The following is a 12,657-nucleotide window of genomic DNA, read 5'->3' as shown; positions in this document are numbered from 1 at the left end:
AGGAGGGGAGGACATGAACACTTGACCAGACCATTTTATACCTATACTTTTTAAAGTATAAAATGGAGGAGGGGAGAACATGAACACTGTTCTGAACTTCTTGGAGGAAAGGTGGGATAAAGTGGTACTAAATTCTGCAAAATGGCTAAATAGCTTTGACTTAGGCCGTTTCCGCACGGAGGCGGAAGCGGCTGGGTCGGCGCAGAAAGAGCCGGGAAGACGGCGCCATGGAGCGCCGTCGCCCGGTCGACCCGGCCTGTCCCCGGCCCTCCGGCACATCGCCGAGGCCCAGAGACACGCCCCCGCCCCTGCGCGACTGCTCCAGCATCACCGGGCAGGGGGGCGTGTCCCCAGACCTCGGCGACGCGGCGGAGGGCCGGGGACAAGGTAAGTGCAGGGAGGGAGTGGGGGGGAAGCGCCTGGAAGCCACTGCCGTTCGCACGGCAGCAGCTTCCAGCCGGCGTTTCCACAACAAGTGCGCTTCCAAGCGCACTGTGGAAACGCCGGCTTCGGGCCGGGCGGGCGGTGCAAGGGCAGCTCCCCCTGTGCGAATGGCAGCCTGGGGACGGCGTTTTTGCCATCCCCAGGCCGCCATTAAACGCCCGTGCGGAAACGGCCTTAGATTATAAAGTTATCCATGGAGTCTAATGACATGGGATCAAGAGCTACAATTATAGAAAAGTCCTGCCTCTGTCCTTGCATATTCCTCATAAAGCTTTTCTGGGTGTTGACAATTTGTTTAAAAAATGAGCATGCATGTGCAAAACTTTCCACAAAATTTCTTCCCACAGAGGTTAACAACTCATTTTTTAAAATATATGAAGGAAAGACCCATAAAATTTCACAGTGGTAGTAGTGAAATTATCACAGATTTTTTAAAGCAAAGATAGAACAAAGAAAATTCAAAATCTTCAGTACTTTAAAACCTTTAATATCTAACCCTAACCCTCACCCCCTCTTCCATGTTGCCACTGCTTCCTTCTTCGCTAAATGCTCATATTGATATATCAATATATTGATATAATAACAACAAAGATGTGGTTTTTGCAAGGAACAGTACAAGCAGGGTCTGTTTTTGACTCTACCCCACCTCACCTGTTACTTCCACTCTACCCAATGATTAAGGGGGCAATTTAATACTTTATTTCAAACAAGCCTCTGTGAGGGAGGCAGGGTGAGTGAGTGAGTGAGTGAGTGAGTGAGTGAGTGAGTGAGTGAGTGAGTGAGTGAGTGAGTGAGTGAGTGAGTGAGTGAGTGTGTGTGTGGGGGGGGTGGAAAGAAAGGAAGGGGACAGCTCTAGCACATAGTTCCCTTCTTCAGCAGCTTGTAGTGCAGGGATTTGCTTTGCCTCTTTTATTTGAGGGGTATCATTTTGGAATGGGTAGAATATTGATATAGTAACAATAATAGTAATATCAATATAATAGTAATTAAATTTTTTTTTACAAAGTCAGCAATTTTGAGGCTACTGGGTGTTATGAGGTCTGTGCCTTTAAGGCTGATTGGTGGGCTGAGTTAAGAGAACCAAGAACTGAGATCCAGCAAGTTCAGTAGATAAACTGTGCTGCAGGCTGAGGGCTGCCTCCTCATGTGTAAACAGAGAAATGTCCAGAACCCCCACTACAAGCCCAACACACAGTGAGAAGCCCCAAGGTAAGTGTTCCATGCATATTGGATCATAGTCTATATTGTATTTATAGAATGAAACATGGGAAGGTAGTGTTTCACAGTGATACTTGACTCAGAGAAATCATGTTTGGGTCCTGTCTTCAGGTATCTAGTCTCCAGGTCGAACCTGGAGATCTCCCTGAACTAGAGACAATGGACATCAGTTCACCTGGTGAAAAAGGCAGCTTTGGAGAATGGACTCTGTTGCATTATAACTCATCAAGATCTCCTTTCCTCCCTAGGTTCTACCTACCCAAAAATCTCCAAGAATTTCCCAACCTGGAGTTGGCAATTCTACTTGAGTAGAATATTGAGGTCAGTTTACACGAAGATGCAGAATGTTACGAAAGTTATCATGTGTTAACTTTTCTAGCGCATCTGGCTTTGTGCATATTTTACTTTATTTTACTATGGCCCCTTCCACACAGCAAATGTATAATGGGCTGCAGTCATGATAAAGGAATCTGTTTTCCTGTTCACATATGTTTTATGCAAGCAGTGATTGGCAACCCTGGAAATAATCCAGGTTGCTGTTGTTGCTTCTCACAGAGATACTTTTCTTTTTTGTTATTCTGCAACACACGTGCAGCTACACAGGCAGGCTGAAATAAATCCCAACAGCCATACCGATATCCCATGATATGACCGGCTGCACTTGCATAGGTGCACAGCTGCAAGCCACAAAATAAAAAAGGGAAAAGGGCCTTCCTGCAATAACCAGGCAATGACAGGTGGCTTCTTCCTGACTATGGAGAACAGCGTGGAAGAGAGGGAAATAAAGCACCTCCTGCCTGGCCATTTGCTTAGGAGTAGCTCCAACCTGGGATTTTTCAGAAGGATTGCTTGTTTAGCAATTTTCAAAACACAAATTGGGGAAAATAAAATGGCACAGATTCTTTTTGGGAGTGGGACCTGTGCAAAGCCCCCCCCCCAATGGGTTATATAGCATCCTACACCCGTGTTTCTCGGCCTGTGCGGAATGGGCCTATGTTCTCAGCATGTGTCAGCATTGAAGTTCTTCACCACAAAACATATGCAAACATTTTAACCCCCCCCCCCATTTTTCTTGGATATTAGTGAGCCTTCAGCATGACTATAGATAGGCCACTAGGCTAGGCAGAAACTTTGCCGAACCTGCCTTTCATACCATTTACCCCCACTCCCCCAGGACCCCTCTTCAGGCTTCCATACCATGTCACTACCACTTCAAAAACCTGAGACTCATACAGCCCAGAGTTGAAACATCTCTTGATTATGAATATGTTACTCTGTTCAGAACTAGAAAATTAAATTCTTTTTTCCTGAATATCTCCTTTAATAACATAATACATTTTCAAACAATTGCAATACAAATGATATAACACATACAACATACCATATATTACATAATGATACTGCTGATGATAAAATATAACCTGTCAGTTTAGCCAATCTTACAAACTCCATGACTATAAGTTGCTATTCTTGCACTGTTAGAATCTTTGAAGTTTTGCGTGCTGATGTGCTGAGGCTCGCTTACCAATGACCACAGACTCAGTTTTCATTGGAATGAACTTTTGGCCACAGCTTATTTATTAAAACCAACACAGAAAGCTGGGCAAGCATAAGGGGCACAACCTAGCCACCAGGCAACAAGCATGCTGAACCCCTCATTTGGGCAGCAAGCGTGCTGAACCCGGCCCTTTGGGCAGCAAGCATGCTGAACCTGGAACCATCCCCAATTGGGGATTGGGACAGAAAGTTACTAAGTACCATTGAGCTCATGCCCATTCTGTGACACCCCTTCCTGCCGGAGGTAGCGAGCTCCCTGGCAGAGCCTCTGTGACTTGCATTATCGAGCCCTCCACCACCCACAGACCTCTTATGGAGGCCCCCAGCCACGTGGAGGTCTGGCGTGAAAGCTTGGCCTCCCCAAAAAGGATGTGCTCCTATGCCCAAAACCACCCCAGGCTGTGGCAAAATGCAAATTAACAACCAATTCAACCAATCCCACAATAACACAGGGAGGGAGGGTGGGTCTGCTCGCTCCATTGGCCTCAAAAGAGGCTGGGACCAGACGGGCACTGCCTTTTAAAGGCTTGCCCAAGCCCCCGTCATGTGATGAGGCCCCCATCATGTGTCTCCAGTCTGGGTGTGGCCACGCCCATTGCAGCCAGGCCTTTCAGATTGCTCCTCCTCGGGCTGCAATGGCAGCCATGGGTCTAGTTCTTGGTCCAAATTATTCTTGCAGCAGTGGATAAGTATTTGAACAGGTCAGTATATCTCCTATATCCCACACCGTCCATTGGAACGCCATCCCCGAGAGCAAGAGCGAAGGCACCGACCCATCACAAAGGGATGCAAACATCAAGTAAGTTGGTCCATATTTCTGCTAGTAATGATGGGGGATTCCTAGAGATAGAAAATACACATTATCATCCCCTTGTGATAGAAAATACACACTATATAACAGGTCGGTATATCTCCTATTTTTCCACTATATGGAAATGGCACCCAGAGTAGTCTGTTAGTTCAGAGCTCTGGTAATTTAGTATATTTTTAGTATATTGATACCTAGGAGGGGGTGCTAGTGTTTATTTTCTATCACTAGGAACCCACCGTCATTACTAGCAGTAGTATGGACCACTTTACTTGGCGTTTGCATCCATTTGTGATTGGGTGGTGCCTTTGCTCTCGCTCTCGGGGATGGTGTTGCAATGGATGGCGTGGGTTTTTCAGACCAGGGGCCTGAGGGTAGGGGGGGTCAGTGGTGGAAAACCCTGCTCAGCAACATCAACAGCACCAGTGCCTGGCCAAGGCTCTCCTTGCCGTTGGCTGTGAGAGAGCCACAATAGGGCGCTTTTGCTCTTGGAAACAGCATTCTCATAAGTGACAGGAGTCTTTCAGGCTGAGGGCCAGATTTGGAGATGCTTCCAGGGTTCGTGGATGGCCCAAGCGGGGTGGGGTTGCGGTTGTTGGAGAGCCCCTAGCAACAACAACAACATCACTGCCTAAAATGAAGTTTTCTTGTCATTGGCTGTGAGAGAGCTGCGGCAGAGTGTTTCCCCTTTGATATTGGGGCTCCTGGTCAAGTGGTGGGGCTCGTGGCAAGAACCCCCCCCTTACAGTGTGCAAGAGACTCATGGCAGGGGCTACTTTTCGTGCGGTGCACAGGGGACTTCGCTTAGCAGTTAATAGCTGGGTTGCCTGGTTGCGATATGGCGGTGACAGACTTGGCAGCAGATCTCCATGGAATACTGAAGACACTGTCCTTCGGGTGCTGATGTGATGTGACAGGGTGTCAGTGTAGAATATAAAATTAATTGTTTGAAACTTTTTTCTCCCATTAGGATACTTAGTCTTTAAGCTGTATTTTAGTTAGTACTAATATTTTAATTACTAGAAACTGTTGTATTGTTAGCAGTCTGTAGGTAGAGTATATAGAGTTAAGTGGGGAGGAGGGGGAGATGCTGTCTCAGACTAGTTAGCCTTAAGTTATTATTGGCACTGAATTGAGTATATTTAGTCTGAGGTCCTGCTGAAATCGAATGATAAGTCGCCATCTTTGGTTGTGTGCTTATGTTGTTATTACGTAATGAGGATATTGTACCTGTTGATTTTTGCTGTTTAGATATTATAATATTGAGACATTGTATTATATTGTGGTGTTATGTCTTGATGTCATCTCATGCCTATTGCTATATGATTGCTGATATTTTGTTGTTTTGATGTCAAGCTGTTATCTTAATATTGTATTATTATGTGTATGATGCAGTTACATTTTATGCTATGTGCTAATACATTTTTGCTATTTGTTATTCCATTAAGAAATATTAATATTGTTGATATGCTATGTTTAGTGATGTTTGATGATTGATAAGCTGGGATTATGTTTTTGGGGTTGTTGTTGCTGTTCATATTTATTTATTGTTCATATTTGCTATTTGATGTTCATATTAATTGGTCTGTTATTCTGTTTTGTTGGTTATTAATTACTCTGAACCCTACGGGGGAGAGCAGGGTACAAGTCCAATAAATGAATGAATGAGGATATCTTATATTTTTCTTTGCATTCAAATACCTAGCAAATACATTTCAGGCTTTATTTCCATCTTGTCATTTAAATTCTTTGATATTTCTTTATGGATCTGTTGCCAAAAAACTCTAGCCTTCCTGCATATCCACCATGAATAAAATTGAGTACCTGTTTCTTCTCTGCATTTTCAGCACCTGTCAGAACCATTTTTTTCATCTTAGACAGCTTGTGAGATTCTATGTACCAATGATAAAACATCTTATAGTAATTCTCTTTAATATAGTAACTCTTAGTGAAACTTAAACCTTTGGTCCATAATTTTTTCCCAGGTGTCTATCATAACATTATGTCCCACATTTCTAGCCCAACTAATCATATAATCTTTTACATTCTCCTTTTCCATATCTAAAGCTAGGCAAACTTCATACATCTTTTTATCAAATGTCAATTCATCTTCAATAATTGATTTTCTAATGCATTTATGTCTGTTGCAATCTTAAAAGATTTCTTTTCTTTATCAAAACAATTCTCTTTTCTTTGTCAAATCAAAACAGTCACAATTTCTCCATAATATGTTTATCTCCTCCTGTAACTTTAGTCTATATTTTAGACTAATTAGATTCCACTAAATCTTTAATTTTCAACTATATCTTAGTATCCTTATCTATTGTTCAATGCTTCATGTGGTGAACCCCAAAGTGGTAGGTGGGGATAAAGTTTCTGCTTATATTTCTTCCAGAATCTTAAAAAAGCAAACCTAACAGCATGATGAAAAATTGCTTGTTAGCTTTGTCCTTGTTATACTAGAAGTAGGGGTGCTAATGGAATTTAAGTCTTGTGCCTTCCAGCATCAGAGGTCTGGTGTTCTTCAATATAAACCACTACTTTAGCCAAATTAAACATGTGGCCTCAAAGTACAATTTAAGGTTCAGTAGCATCAAGTCCCCTCTGTTCTTTGCATCACACATTAATATTTAACCCTGGGCTTTCTGCACCCCTAATATAAAATCCATTACATCTCTTTGCCAGCTTTTGAACAGCATGTCAGAGTTAATAACTGGGATACATTGAACAAGAAATAAAATTCTTGGCAGAATGTTCATCTTTATTACGGAGATTTTTCCCATCAGTGATAATTTTAATCTCTCCCAACTTTTTAAAATATCCTTCACATCCTTATATAATTATTTTGAAAAAGTGTTAAATTAGTTGTAGATATCAAAATTCCTAAATATTTAACTATTGTTGTAATATGACAACCCATCAGTTCCATTAACTGCAGTTTGTTTTTTGGTCATCCTTATTTTTCACTAAAATTTTAGATTTTTCTTTGTTAACGTTCAAACCTGAAACTTTTCCAAAACTCTCCACATTTTCTTTTATATATGCTACTGAATTAATTGGGTCTTCCAAACCAAAACTAGATCATCAGCATAGGTTCTCAGTTTCAAGATTTCCTGTCTAACTTTCACTCCTTTAATGCTTTCATTCTTAATTTTTTCGATAAACATTTCAAGAGCTACTATAAAGAGTAAGGGAGATACTCTGTTTATTTCCTCTTTTCATCATACATCGGGTTGTGAGATCCCTGTTAATGTTAATTCTAGCCCACAACTCTCTGCAAAATTTCTTTAACATAACTAATAAACCTCGCTCCTCACCCTCCTCTCTAACATCTCTAATAAGAAAGCCCAATTCAAGCTATCTAAAAATATCAAGCTAATTGTTTATCAGGTTTCTGTAGGTCTAAAGTTGTGGACCTCTATATTATCTTTTTCTGTTTTGGAGATCATTGTTATATTTGCCTGTTTCCAAGATTCTGGTATCCCTCTTTAACTTATTTCATTAAACAGGTTACTTAAAGGAACCACCAACTCTTGCTTGAATATTTTGTAAAACAAAATTGACATTCCATCAGGTCCAAGGGCTTCATGGGCCTTTAATTTGTTATTGCCCCCAGAATTTCCTCTGCGTTTATATGTTTAGACTCTCTTGTTGGTCTTCATCTATAATAGGAATACTACAGCCATCCAAATAATTCTCTCTAAATTCTTTGTCCATAACATGTTTGTCCTATAATTTAGAATAGAATTTATAAAACTCTTCCTTTATTTTTCTTGTATAATCTTGTTATCTACTTTTAATCTAGAGATCCATTTACTCTGATCATTTTTCCTTAATTTCCAAGCTAGGTATCTACTAGGTTTGTTACCAATTTCAAAATAATTTTGTTGCAACTTATTAATTTGTTTCCACACTTCCTCTGTTATTGATAACACACTATTGTTCTAAGAATTTCAATTGTTGCAAAATATTCACATCTTCAGGATTTTCAGTCAGCTCGTTTTCTTTATTACTTATTTCCCTATTTATCTCTTCTGTCTTTTGGTGTTTAATCTTTCTTATTTTACCATTATGGGCTATCAGAATTCACCTTATATGACCTTTAAAAGTATTCCAAACTAATTTCCATTCAGTACCTTCTTGAGCATTAATTCTGAAGAATTTCTCCATCCTCAATTTGCAGTCTTTAACTACAGTATCATGCAAAAATTTAAAAATCATTCAATTTCCACTTAAATTCTTCTTTTTTTCTTCTTTGTATTACCATTGGAACAGGTCTATGATCAGTGACAGATCCAGAAGGAATCTCAGATTTAATTATGTCAACCATTATATCTCTTGTGGCCCAAATCATATCTAATCTAGACCATGATTTATGTCTCTCTGAAAAGAAAGTGAAATCACTAATCTATTCCTATCTCTCCATATGTCTTTTACCTCTAAGTTGTTTACTAACTAAAAAAAGATTTAGGTAATTTCGCTTGCTCATTATCACTAACTATATTTCCTCCACCTGAACAGTATATCTATCACATGTCTGCATAGCACTTTGCACTTGGGCATTCTTTTAAAAAGGTGTCATTTTCTCAAGAAAATGTAACCAAATTGTAATGTATTGCATTGATGTGTGAGGTACTGTATTGTTTTAAGAGTCTGCAGCTGTTGCAGTGGAATTGGTAATCAGTAGGTGTGTTATATTGAGCACAGCTGCAGAGTGATTTTAGGCTATGTGTGAGTAGCAGCTATGAAATAAAGTACCATGTTTTGTTCCTCCGACTCCTGGTTCCTGAGACATAACATATTGGCGACGAAGGTGAACTTTGAAAAGTCTAGGAAGCTTGTAGTGAAGTGTGAGTAAATTATGGCTTTTCAAGGGCAACTAGAACAGTTTAATTTGGAGTTTCCTTTGAAGTGGCAGAGTTATGAGGCCCGATTGGAATTTTATCTTCTGGTGAATGGCATAACAGACCCAGAAAGGAAAAAAAGCCGTGTTTTTGAGCTCCTGTGGTGAAGGGGTGTTTGACCTCGCCTCAGCATTGATAGCACCAAGAGACTTATCATCAACGCCGCTTGTAGAGAGATATTGACTGCATTAAGGAACCATTTCATTCCCCAGCCTGGCCAGAAATAGCTAGACGGAGTGTTTTTTTTATAAACGTGATCAGGAGGGGACTGAAAGTATTGCGTAGATTATGTTGCAACCTTATGGCGGTTGGCACAACAATGTAATTCTCTCCAATTTGGAAGAAATGTAAAGGGAGATCGCTTGGTCTGTGGCCTGGAGAGAGGGCATCATTGCAAAAGTTGCTGCTGGCAAAGACAGACTTGACTTTTCAAACAGCGTGCATCAAGCAAGCCTTGAATTTTGAACTTGCTGCAGCCTCTACTCAGGAGGTCGCGGACAAAAGCCAGGAGCCCACAGAGATTGAAAACAGCTGGCAGTGGGACTGTGCAGACCCGGTAATAGAGGTGAAATTCAGAGACTGCAGCATGGTGCAATGAAGATGGGGGAAGACCACCACAACAGAGGGGAGGATGTTAACAGAGAAATGTGTGGAGTTGTGGTGGGCCCCATGAGAGAGAAAGGTGTAAATTTAAAGAGGCACAATGTTTCTGTTGTAAACATTGGGGGGCATATTGAGGAGAGTGTGCAGAGAAAAAAAAGGCATCAGGGACCAAGAAGACATGTTCCCGGCTCATCGGCTTATGCAGCACTCTTGTGGATGCACCTTGTTGTCCCCATATAGCTGAAAGCTTGACTGGCCAACCCCCACATGAGCAGTGTGGATGGTGCTTTACGCTAGCTGATGTAATTAACCACGTGCAACCCGAGATCCAGCGTGTGAAGTTAAGGTCGGTGACTGTGAAGATCCAGGATGTCCCTTGTGTGATGGAAGTGGATTCTGGGTCAGCGATATCTCCATCGCTTTCATGGGACACTCCCAGATAAAACATGTTTTGCCCACAGGATAATTTGGACATTAAATCTTGTGGACTCTTACCACTTAATTGGATTATCAAAGTCGCACATAGAGTACCTGGGTAGGTTGGCATGCCTGTAATGTCCATATGTGAAATATCATATGTTTTGATGGATATTTGAATCTGTTAGTTAGTGGAAGGAAGGCGGACAAGCCTATTGGGGCTGGACTGGTTTGGGAGGTTGTGGGAATTGCACCAATTACCGGAATTCATGAGGGTTGTAGGGCAAGTTAACATGGGAGGTGCTAGTGGGGAGGAATTTAAGAGTGTGTTTGCTGAGGGACTGAAGGGGCAGTATAAGGGGTCCACCTATATCATTGCATCTTGATCCTTTAGTACCCAATATCGCTTCTCTCACAAAATCAATTTGGCGAGCATTCCATTTTGCTTTTGCACTCTAAAAGTGCGGATGCAGCAAATTAGATCGGTTATTGGAACAGGGAATATTGGAGCCAGTGGTAAATGCAAAATGGGAAACTCCAATTGTGACCCCTGAAGGCCAATGGGGGATGTGCGACATTTGTGCTGATTATAAGTGCACAATTAATAAGGCATTGCAGAAACATCCGTACTCCAGTGCCAGTTGTCAGTCAGTTTTCGTTAGCTTAACATTGGCAGGGAGAAAGGATTTTTGCAAAATTAGATCTAAGCTGCGAGAGCATACCAACAGCTGGAAGTGGATGATGCCACTGCAGTAGCTCCAGACGATAGTGACTCACAGGTGGTGGGGGCATTCAGAGTAAAGCGGCTGCAATTTGGAGGAGCGTAGCTCCTGGGATATTCCAGAGCTTTGATGGAAGAAAATATTAAGAAATTTGCCGAGTCATACTTGTATTTTGATGATGTCTTGATAGTGGAGTTGCAACTGAGGAGGAACTGATGACACGGGTACGGAAAGTACTGCAGTGCATTGCCCTATCAGATGTAGGGTTGCGCGTCCAAGCATGAAAAATGTGTGTTTGGAGTGGAGCAAGTAGAGTTTTTGGGATACACGGTAGATGCAAGGGGAATCCCTTACCCGACATCAAAGCAAAGGTGAGGGCCATCCAGGATGCCCCAGCACCACAGTCAAAGCAAGAGTTACAGGCATTTTGGGGATTGCTAAATTTTTACCATTCATTTTTAAAGCATAAGGCCACAGTGGCGGAGCCACTGCACTGTTTATTAGATAAAACGGGCAGTGTTGGCAGTGGACAAGTCAGCATGAGAAGCGCATTCCCGGAGATGTCAAAAGATTGCGTCATCAGAAAGTGTATTGGTTCCATTTTGATGAGAGGAAGCCATTAATTTTGACCGTCGGCGATGCCTCCCCGTGATGGGTGAGTTGGGAGCAGTGTTGAGCCATCAATTGGAGTGATATCGCGGGAAGCTCCAATTGTGTATTATTCTAGGACATTGTCTACAACGGAGTGCAATTATGCGCAAATAGATAAGGAAGGTATTAGCAATAGTGGTTGGGGTTAAGGCCAGTTTTCATGATTACGTGTATGGGCTAATCCGTTTGTGATTGTTACAGACCATAAGCAGCTGTTGGGATTATTTTCCTCAGAGCGCCAGAACACCACAGATATTGTCCCCTTAGAATGCTGAAGCGGTGCGAGTAATGTTCCTGAATGCATATGATTATGTCTTTACAGCACCAGTCGGAAAAGAAAATTGGTCATGTAGATGTGTTGAGTCGCTTGCACTAAGGTACAAAGGGAGGGAGGAAGATCACTCCCCACTTTTGGGAGGAGTTTTGATGTTGGAATCGTTATCAAGAGCCTCCAGTGCGCAAGCCGCAGAAATAGCAGAAAGGTCAGCTATGATCCAGTGCTTCTGCCCCGAAGCTTTGAATTGGGCATGGAAGGGTTGGCCATTGGGGTAAAGTTAGGAGGAAAAATTTAGACCATTTGGAATGAGGCAGCATGGGAGCATATCTGTCCGGCCAAGGGGTGCTTTACTGTGGGGAAATAGAGTAGTGATCCCAGCAGCTTTAAGGATTAGGGCGCTGGAGGCCTCTACATGTAGGGCACCCCGGAATTAGTGGAGAATGAAGGCATTTCGGGTCCATCCGAAGAAGTTATGTGTGGTGGCCAAAGATGGATAGTGCGAAATAGAAGAATGGGTGGCCAGGTGCAGGAGTGTCAGATAACACGACCTCGCCCCACCCTCAGGCTCCTACCTATCAATGGGAGTCCACAAAAAAGACTGTGGTCAAGGGTACATATTGGATTTTGCAGGGCCCTTTCCGTCAGCCAGGTGTTTCATCGTAGTGGACTCATATTCCAAATGAAAGAATAGAACTTCCAGCGGGCCCAGATAGCCTACCTCTATCAGCCGTCGGCTGGCCAATTGGCCATGCTGGTAGGCTGATGGGAATTGTAGTTCCTGAACATCTGAGAGCCTGGTTCCTTACCCTGGGGCTAGAATAGGGATATAATAGGGTCCACCCTATCAGCTCTGTCAGCATGGCCAATTGGCCATGCTGGTAGGGGCTGATGGGAATTGTAGTTCCTGAACATCTGGAGAGCCGCAGGTTCCCTACCCCTGGGCTAGAAGTAGTGCCAGTAATGTCAATGACATCACAAACAGTAATTAGGGCACTGTGTAAGTTATTTGCAACCCATGGATACAGTGGTATCAGATAATGGGACAGCGTTTGTATC

The sequence above is a fragment of the Sphaerodactylus townsendi genome, linkage group LG06 (assembly GCF_021028975.2).
Source record: "Sphaerodactylus townsendi isolate TG3544 linkage group LG06, MPM_Stown_v2.3, whole genome shotgun sequence".
Lineage (NCBI taxonomy): Eukaryota > Metazoa > Chordata > Lepidosauria > Squamata > Sphaerodactylidae > Sphaerodactylus > Sphaerodactylus townsendi.
The sequence above is the reverse complement of the archived record's forward strand: the minus strand, read 5'-3'. Positions refer to the sequence as shown.